The sequence below is a fragment of the Engraulis encrasicolus genome, chromosome 8 (genome assembly GCF_034702125.1).
Source record: "Engraulis encrasicolus isolate BLACKSEA-1 chromosome 8, IST_EnEncr_1.0, whole genome shotgun sequence".
Classification (NCBI taxonomy): Eukaryota; Metazoa; Chordata; class Actinopteri; order Clupeiformes; family Engraulidae; genus Engraulis; species Engraulis encrasicolus.
In genome coordinates, this window is record NC_085864.1 from 49,431,434 (window position 1) to 49,441,931 (window position 10,498).

Below are 10,498 nucleotides of genomic sequence, written 5' to 3' on the forward strand. Positions count from 1 at the left end.
AACTATTAAACAAACAAATTGGTTATCTAACAACTAATATCATTGGTTAAGAACAAATTGGTTGATTTAACAAAGATATTGGTTAACTTTAATAACAGATTGGTTGAAAAATGACTAATATCATTGGTTAAGCAAATGTTAACTAAGAGATTGGTAACTGACGCAGGTCTGACGCTCAACGTCAAGTACGTAACTCTGCTTCTCAATTTTCTGACAAAGCCGCCATCTTGGTGCTGCAGGAAAGCCGTTTGAGATATTGGTGGAATTCAAACACTTTGTGAGGTAAGTTCGTTTATTTTCAATGTTTCGTTAATAATTTCAAGACAATGCCAAATATACAGTGAATAACGAAACAGTTTCTTGTTCAGGATGGTAATTTGCAATGAATTTGTCTTCAGACCATACCTCCGCTAACAGGCCACTATTATAACTACCGGTATGCTAACTTAGCCCTAGGTTGTTTTCACAACTTTGTTGGAAAGTTTGTGTTTTGTTAGAAACAAACTCTACGAAATTTACAATATAGATTTGCTCCGAAAGAGCTATAAAACTTGTCCAGTGGTGCCAAAACACCCATGTCAGAGTCAAGACCTTGCTAAATGTCCGCTAGCAACATAGCTATCAGTGGTTTCTGGAGGAGGGCCGAAGGGAGTGCTTCCCCGCCGGCCAGAGATTGTTTGCGCCGGCCTCTTCACCTGAAAGAGCTAGCGCTGCATGATGAGGTGGTTCGCTAGCAACAATTAGCTATAGTCTAACGGTTAAATCATGTTGCCTTTGTTGAGGGATGTTTGAAATAGCCCGATGTATTCATAACTGAATATTGGTTTCTTGTTAGAAACGAACACATTTTGGATATAATTTTGTTCTGAAGTTACAACATGCCAAGTTAGTGTTGTAAGCCTGTTGGCGCCAAAGTTAAGAGCTAGCTAAATGTCCGCTAGCAACTAGCCAAACTGAATAATGAATCTCTTGTCCGCTAGCAACATTAGCTAGCTAAAGTCTTTTTTTGTTAGAAACGAACTCCCTTTGAGTATAAGTATGCTCTGAAGATATCCAGTTAATGTACTTGAGCCAAAGTAAAACACAAATACCAGAGAGAAGAGCTAGCTAGAAGTTCGTTAGCAACATCAGCTTATATTTTAGCTGACTCAGAAGCTTGAAGTAGCCACAACTTATGCCTGATTTTTATTGTTAGAAACGAACTCATTTTGACTATACACTTGCTCTGAAGTATGTTTTAACACATGTGCCTTTCCCTGTTCGTTGTGTAAAGGAAGTAAGTAAACTGATTCTGAACTTGTTATTGTGCACACAGTGTGCTGTTTTGTCCCATTCTGTTACTGCCAACTCTGTGGGCTGTTCTCTCTGTTCAGGGTGAAACCACTGTCAGCCATCAGATCGTGTTCTTTTCAATAAATAGGCATTACCTATTTGACAGATTTCTCCTGAAATAATGAGCCCAGAAACACCCAGATGTGTAGAGTGCTTAATTTTTGGCTTGATCAAAGATGCTTAATTTGTATGGTTACTGCAATAAATATTCAGATTTCTTTGCCCATCCTTTTTGGATCTACTAGTAGGCCTAGTGATTTTAGAGGTCTTAACAAGTGGGCTATGCATCAGATTTCATTTCAAGTGATGGGTAAAATATCCAGAAAGATATATAATCTGTTCTTTTTGCCCTCTAGTTTAGCACACTGAATTCTTTGAGCCATCTGGTGTCAATCCGTGTGGGAAAATGATCAATGAAAACAATTTAAGAAATGCATCTTATAGATGTTTCATATTGTAGGCCTATTCAGCCTATTGTGTCATGGTGGTGTTATCATTTTTCAAACTTTATTTTTGTGTAATAATTAGGCATATTGATACATAATCATGCTCATGTTCTGTGCTGTCTTGCTTTGCAGATGACAGAATATTGCTGAAGGATCCTACATGGAAGCTGGCTGATTACACGGAGTGATTCCTCTGGTGTGGTGTACCTCAGAGAAATAAACACTGTTGCAAGAGGTGAGTTTATAAAGTCACACAAAGCCTATCCATGTATTTTTAAAAAGTCAAAGTTCTAACTTGCTCTGTATTTCATGCTGTCAATATGAGATGCATACTAATGTTGTGTGTTATTATTGCAGCTGAGAAGATGGCCAAGATATCCTTATTGCTGGATGGTAGCTCTGGTCGTAGTGGACCATATCTGCAAATGCTTCTGAACATTGACAGAATTTCTAAAGGTTAGCAACCATTCACAAATTTACACCACATGTATGTGTGTTTCAAATGTCTTAACAGTTTGAAGCACACACTGTTAATCAGAGATGCGTCCTGATCATGCCGTGTGTTATTTTGAGAGGATAGTTAAGGAATAATGGCAGCTGCCTGGTTACAGTACATTGATCCCCTTTGTAGCACCATGTCTAAAATGCTGAGAAAAATCAGTTTGTAAATGTAAGCATTTTTTATAACTCTGCACCAAATGTGTGTTTCAAATGTCTACTATCTAATAGTCTGAATAACACACTCATACATGACATGACCAATATGTTATGTGCTCGGAGCGGCAGTTTACAAACGCACCCTTAGTGCCTTCTGCTGTTAGGCCAATGGCACTGAGCCCACCGTTTCATTGATTGGAGTATTTGGGTTACATTTTGTCAATTTGTTGTATTTTCCAGGATCGTTGAGGACTCCTCCTCTATGCGTGACATCTTAGATTAGATTTAGATTTAGATTTAATTTCAAGTGATGAGTAAAATATCCAGAAAGATACATAATCTGCTCTTTTTGCCCTCCAGTTTAGCACACTGAATTCTTTGAGCCATCTGTTGTCAATCCGTCTGGGAAAATGATCAATGATATAAAACAAACAAACAAAAAAAAAACATTTTACATGTATACAGACATGTATCTTTTAGATGTTTCATACTCTAGGCCTATTCATCATCATATTGTGTCGTGGTGGTGACGGTGTTATCATTTTTCATTATTTTCTTGTAATAATTAGGCCTATAAATGCATAATCATGTTCATGTTTTGTGCTGTCATGCTTTGCAGATGACTGAGAATATTACTGAAGGATCCTACATGGAAGCTGTCTGATTACACTGAGTGATTCCTGTGGTGTGGTGTACCTCAGAGAAAATAAACACTGTTGCAAGAGGTGAGTTTAAGTTCATGAATTCACACAAAACCAATCCATGTCAGGGCTTTTTCTGAACGGGGAAATAGGGGCGCTCCACCCTCATACCTCCGTGGGTGCACCCTCATACTTTTATTTTTATATATACATATTTGAGCACCCCAATTGGACACCCCCCTTCACCCCCGAAACCTGCCATGATGCTCCCTCATGCCAAAAAATCCTACAAAAAGCCCTGCATGTATTTTTATAAAAGTCAAAGTGCTAAACATGCTATGTATTTCATGCTGTCAATATGAGATGCAAATTAATGTTGTGTGTTGTGTTATAATGTTGTGTGCAGCTCAGAAGATATCCTTATTGCTGGATGGTTGCTCTCTGGTCGTACTTGAGCCCCCTGGACCATGTCTGCAAATGCTTCTGAACATTGACAGAATTTCTAAAGGTTAGCAACCATTCACAAATGTACACCACATGTATGTGTGTTTCAAATGTCTGAACAGTTTGAACCACACACTGTTAATCAGAGATGCATCCTGTTCATCTTGTGTGTTATTTTGAGAGGATAGGTAGCCAGCGACCCTATTCACTTGCTGAAAATGCTTAAATACATCATAACAACATTGCTATGACATTACATAGAGCCATAACGCTGCACTACAGGGTTAAGGATGGCAGCTGCCTGGTTACAGTACATTGATCCCCTTTGTAGCACCATGTCTAAAAATACTGAAAAAAAAAAGTTTCTAAATATACCGGTAAGCAAATTGTAATAAATCTGCACCAAATGTGTGTTTCAAATGTCTACTATCTAACAGTCTGAATAACACACTCGTACACAGTGGTGGACAAAGTAAAAGTACTTTTGTGGTGTAATTACAACAGTAGCACATGATATTACATAGCTGCTACCGTTTGCTCCAGTATACCTACCTATTGAGATAGACTGTGTTATTACTGAAAAACAATAAAAACCTAACAAGAACCCACCACAAACTCAATCCAACCTGTGCAGAATCAGCTCGTCGTAAGACAAGTACATCGGTCTACTTTTTACTCAGATAAGTTACCTGTGTTGGAAAGAAACTGTTTTTTTTACTTTTACTTTTACTTTGTCCACCACTGCTCATACATGACATTACCAATTGTTGTGTGCTCAGAGCGGCAGTTTACAAACGCACCCTTGGTGCCTTCTGCTGTTAGGCCTATGACACTGAGCCCACCGTTTCATTGAGTGGAGTATTTGGGTTACGTTTTCTCAATTTGTTGTATTTTTCAGGATCGCTGAGGACTCCCCCTCCATGCGTGACATCTTTGAGAAATTTCCACGCTTTCTGGAGATGCCAAGTTTGGTACGTCTGCCAGACATTTTTTTAACCTTTATTTAGAAAGAACAAGTCACGATATAGTTGTGTGCATTGTTGATTTTGGCTATACTTGGTGTTAATTAAGCTTCCTGATACTGCATGATTTATACCGTTCACTCAGTAGAGTAAAGCTTTCTATATAACCTGTTAAAACAGGGCGTTATAAATTTTGTGGTTACCAGAATGGCAATTACTGAGCATTACTAAAGGCCCTATGTTATGTCATAGTAGAGTAGTACTGGCAATTAACCCCTTAACATTCCTGGCGATTTGCCTGAAAAACGCCTGAAAAGGCGTACCCAAATTGAAGTTGTAACTGTACCCCGGCCCTTTGTGCTATGGACAAAATAAGACCACTTTTGTAAAGCAGACATTCTCTAGTTTCTTTACATATAGTCAGATCCACTGTAAATTCTTCTGGTGAAATCTGTAGATTAAGTAATTATTGTAACTTTTGATAATTTTTGACCCTCGCCTAGAATAAATAAAATGTACATCTATGAAACATACCCTTTACTGTGAGGTAAGGGGTTACAGACAGAATGAAACAAAGGCAACAAGTCCTAAGAACTTACATTTCAAATTTCAAAACAAAATCTCAAAAGGTGGGCTCTCTACACCATTTTATATGTGGGTATGCCTAGGCGTTTTGCAAGGTACCATTTGGAGTCTCCAAATGGACACTTTTGGAGACGTATAGGTATGATGATGGAAAATATGCCATTACTTGTAAATGCAACATCACCGATAAAAAAATTACATATCTTTGAAAGGTTACACTTTAGAGAATTAGATTGTACTGTTAGAATACCTCAAAACCCTGATTTTTCTGAAAACCTGACTAAAAAGCAAAGGAGGGGGAAAATACATTCAATATAGATTTTTTGTACTCTAGATATCTACCCATTTCTGTCATTATTGTAAGTGACTTTTATATGCATAAGCCCATGACAGGCTGACAGAGGTGTGTGTGTGTGTGTGTGTGTGTGTGTGTGTGGTGGGGTGGGGGTGATTTGGGGGGTGTTGTGTGTTCGGGGCGCAGATGGGGGGGGTTGGGGGTGGGTCGCAAATCTGTGTATTTACCCTGAACTCAGATTACGCACTGCCAAACACACACACTGCACACACACACACACACACACACACACACACACACACACACACACACACACACACACACACACACACACAACACACACACACACACATCACACACACACACACACACACACACACACAGACACACATACCACTTCTCTATGCACCTTCCCACACATAGTTTTTTCTTTCTGTTACTCACTATGGGATAGAAATCCTCCTCTCCTTCCTCTTCCTCTCCTCCTCCTCCTCCTCCTCTCCTCCTCCTCCCCTCCTCATCTCCTCCTCTCCTCTCCTCTGAAGGAGCACAAAACAGTCACTATGAGGCACAGTCCCAAGTTTGAAAAACAACAGTTTATGAGTGACCTGGATGTATACCTTGGCAAAAAAGGGGGGAAATACATGCAATCTCGATGTTTGTACTTTAGATATACACATTTCTGTCTTTATTGTAAGTGACTTTTATATGCATACAGTCAATGACAGTCTGGCAGGTGTGTGTGTGTGTGTGTGTGTGTGTGTGTGTGTGTGTGTGTATGTGTGTTGTGTGTGTGTGTGTGTGTGTGTGTGTGTGTGTGTGTGTGTGTGTGGAGGGCGTAATCTGAATCGAGAGTAAATACAGATCTGCTCACACACACACACACACACACACACACACACACACACACACACACACACACACACACACACACACACACACACACACCTGCTCTATGCACCTTTCCACACATTGAAATTAGTCCTTGTTGCTCACTATGGAATAGAAATCCTCCTCCCCTCCTCTCCTCCCTCATCCTCTCATCTCAAGGAGCACAACACAGTCACAAAAGCCACAGTCTCAATGAAAATAGCAGTGTTATGAGTGACCTGAATTCATAACTTTTAGACAGTCACTCCTCTATTAGTTTCCCTGGGGCATACGTGCACAAATTAAGTCACAGCAAGGTCTGTGTACAGTATGCTCTCTCTCGACGCAACACTCCACAGACAGTCTCACTCCCTGTTTATTTGTTACTTTCTCTTTTCTCCCCACACCCTTGTTACGTTCATAACACTAAAGGCATAGTATACAAACACTCAACCAGCGAACGTGTAGTGCATCGTGAAGGTTTATAGCATGGTGTTTTCATTCCCTAGCGTCCTAGTTTTCGTGTAGCGCATATGCGCGCACAAAACAGCTACAGGGTTGCAAAGGCTGTGTACAGTATGCTCTCGATGCAACACGTCTCCACAGACAGTTCTCTCACTCNCTATCTGTTTCCTTTCCTTTCACACGAGCTGGTCACCCTATCTCACCCCCTTCTCTTTCTTTCTCTCCCCATGCCCTCGTTACGTTCATAACACTAAGCGCATAGCCTAGTCAACTCTGCTAGTTAGCCTCCATTACATGTAGGCTACAAACAAACAAACAACGAAATCTACCCTTGTATGTAAATACACATTAATGAGGAACAATGTGCCACCTTCAATAACTGAGAACCGTTGGGTTTTCAAATGTCTAAAAGCATCATGAACAGTTTTACTGAAGACATAAAGATGGAAAACATACCCCTTGAAGAGTTTTATGAAATGGTCGACATCCGTCTTAGTTACAGCAGCAGTCATATATCCATCTGAATTTCATCTGATTCATTCATCACTGTCATGTCCAGTACATTCTTCCATTTACACCCAGAAGGGTGAATCTTTATATCCCTTCGAGTTTAGATGCCGTTTTCTGCTCCAAACAACAAATACGGAACCGAGCGCTTACGCGCGTAGCATAGTAGCGAAAACAGCTGTGCGCAACAGCTGATGAGCTTAAAACTCGCGTCTCGGTTTACGCCCTGGTTTTTTTAGTGACATTTTCCAGTCAAAACCCATACAATCTACATATCACTGAGTTCCTTAGATTCTTGACTACAACACTGATAGCTTCATTTATGTGATATTTCTAGAAAAATGTGAAAACCAAGCTCCTAAGTGCAGAAGTAAAGTTAATGCATGGTCAGCACTGATTGGCTTTCAAGCCTATGAGTCATCACATACTTCACTGTCATTGGTCAAACGGTACTTGAATCTACAGAAGAAAAGTGTGGTTGCACGCAGATATCAAGGAAGTGTGTGAACACAGATCCTTTCTGGTGGATTTTTGCTTCTCAACGGCAAAAAAAAATGTCGCGTTTTTTCCATGTTGCAAGATGCAGCTGCCAATTCAAGCCTTTGATGGACATAAAGTGAGGATATTTACCAAAACTTTTGCACTGGGTGTGTTCTATGAAGACTAAGGAAGGGGCTGGTGGTTTGTTTGATTGACGTGGTCGATCTGATAACGCTACGAGGTCTTCAGCGGTAAGCGATTACATAATTTTATCGAATATGACTTTTCATAATTTCTTCATAAAACAGTGAAATGAATGCAGGGTGTGTGTTTGGGTCAAAAATGAGTCTTATGGCTGGAAAGACGAAAGGGAAAGCTTTAATTTGGTATGATGGGTGACTATATTTCGTGCAATACACAAAATATGAAATATGAAATATGAAATATGAAATATGATCATAAACGGGGGCGAGGGCGCCCCCTGGAACGTTAAGGAGTTAACCTTTCAATGACTATTACAGCATGTTTCAGATGGTATGGCGTGCATTATGGGGCTAAGCACCATTGATGTATCTCTCTCTCTCTCTCTCAAATCTTAAAAATTCTTTCAGACTGGAACCAACTTTGCATCCCTCGGCACTGACACTGAGAAGGTTTCAAGGACCCCACTACTAGGAGGCGAGAGTTTGACACGGCAGTGTCATCACTGCCATGGATGACAATGTAACCATTCCTGTTGCTGATTGCCTGACTTGCGCAGTGACAAGCTTTTCATGCTCTACTGGGTGTGTAACTTGGCATATCCACCACAGTTTAACTCTGTTTTTGCCTCTTTTGAATATGTGTACGATATAACCATCTCAACCAAAAAGTGGGCCAAAGTACTGGAACATTTCTCACTTCAAGTTGCTCTGTAGTCACTGGACATTTTTTAAAACATCTACGCAAACACCACCATTCCACACCATGTGTATTTTAATTACTTCTGATTCCACTGACATGCAGACTACATCCTATGCAGATTCAGGTAATTTACCTGGTACTGGAGAAACAGCATTGTATGCCATTCTAAGTGATACTTGCCTCCTTGTTTTGCAAAAATGTACTGTTCTTTGAATATAACTTAAAGTAAGATCATGTTGACTCTGAGGTTTTCTCCGGTTGTCAAGCACAACCTTAACGTTTTGTAAGTAAGTAATAGTCACAGGATATGCATGCATTTGTAATTTGAATTTTCGTCGAAAACGGCTCACCAAGCATAAAATGTTACCTCTGCTTTTGATTTTTCTTTTTTTTTAAAATGTCCCTTAATACCAGCCTGTCTTTTTGTTGTGTTCACACAACTTTACCATCATCAGTGTTGGGAAGGAACAGATTGCTGTAAGTTACTGTATCCCCATCCTTTCAGATCAGTGCTTTAAAGCCTTTTGAAATTAAATTGTTAATAAACTTTGTGAAAACAAACTCAAATCTTGGTTATTGGTTATGATTGATATAGCTTTGAAACTGTTCATTTGGAGTGAAGTAATTGCAGTGTCCATCTAACCAAATAAAATGGGTTAAAATTTTAACCAATATCTGTGTCGGACACATATTAATCGAACAAATTGGTCAAAACAACCATTGGGGGATTGGTACATTTTTGACTTATAAAGATTGGTTAAACATAACCAATCTATTGGTCAAAACAACCGATTTGGAATTGGTTAGTTTTTTAACCGATCTAGATTGGTTGAAATTTTAACTGAAGTCTAATCGGTTATTTTGACTAATATTTTTCTCGGACACATATTAATCGAACAGATCGGTTAAAAACTACTAATTTTTTGTTTATTTTAACCAATCTTTTTTAAGAGTGTATGTTGTTGCTGCTGCTGATGATGATGATGATGATGATGATGATGATGATGATGATGATGATGACGGTGGTGGTGGTGGTGGTGGTGGTGGTGAATAGATACGCATAAAGCAGATTCAAAATCTGAGGAAGACAGAGAGGTCGAAACGTCATCGTGCTTGCTAGTGAATGAATAAAAAGAAAATAATAACTATATCCAAAGGATTTTTTCCAGAAAATGATGTTGATGACATAATTCTTTCACATCTTCAGCACATAATATTACATGGGTTGTTGCATTTCTGGTGATTCACTATTGAACATATGCTTGGTTAGGGGAGAGCTTGCCTGAAACACTCAATACATGACTCCAATCAAGTCAAGTCAAGTCAAGTAGGTTTTATTGTCAATTTCTTTACATGCACTGGTCATACAAAGAATTTGAATTTCAATCATGGTGCAAGACTCGACTCTCTATGGAAAGCTGACACTACGACATTGAGTAGCTCTACACATGACAACCATTCCAGTGTCTGCAGAGGCAATCAGGACACCAGCCAGAAAACACATTGATTTGGGATTTGTCATTATAGCAGCACAAACATTTATTGGATTAGCAGATGTGTGTTGGGATTCGTCATTATTCCAGTCCAAACATGGGTGGGAATAGCAGGTGTGTGTTGTTGTCATTTTAGCAGTACAGACATGTATTGGAATAGCAGGTGTGTGTTGGGATTTGTCATTATTCCAGTCCAAACATGGGTGGGAATACCAGGTGTGTGTTTTCACGCCCTGGGCAGCCTTCCATTACGCGTCTCAACACATCTCCAATGTTTGTAATTTCGGACAAGCTCAATGAGACGCTCTTGAAAATTTGCCGCCATCGTCGTTTCCACCAGATTGATTTAGGATTCATCATTATTCCAGAATAGCAGGTGTGTGTTGTCACTCCCTGGGCAGCCTTCCATAACCCGTCT

The 10,498-nt window shown here is 39.6% G+C and overlaps 1 long non-coding RNA gene across 1 annotated transcript in view; it reads left to right on the forward strand.

The window, feature by feature from the left end:
- Positions 1-9,161, forward strand: part of LOC134453757 (uncharacterized) — a 9,217-nt gene extending 56 nt beyond the window's left edge. Inside the window, exons 1-7 of the long non-coding RNA XR_010035729.1 lie at positions 1-282; positions 1,911-2,013; positions 2,136-2,234; positions 3,055-3,160; positions 3,483-3,584; positions 4,419-4,491; positions 8,296-9,161. The exon at positions 1-282 is cut by the window's left edge and continues 56 nt beyond it. This is a non-coding gene — a long non-coding RNA (uncharacterized LOC134453757). The remainder of the gene's footprint in view (positions 283-1,910; positions 2,014-2,135; positions 2,235-3,054; positions 3,161-3,482; positions 3,585-4,418; positions 4,492-8,295) is intronic.
- The last annotated feature ends 1,337 nt before the right edge of the window (positions 9,162-10,498 follow it).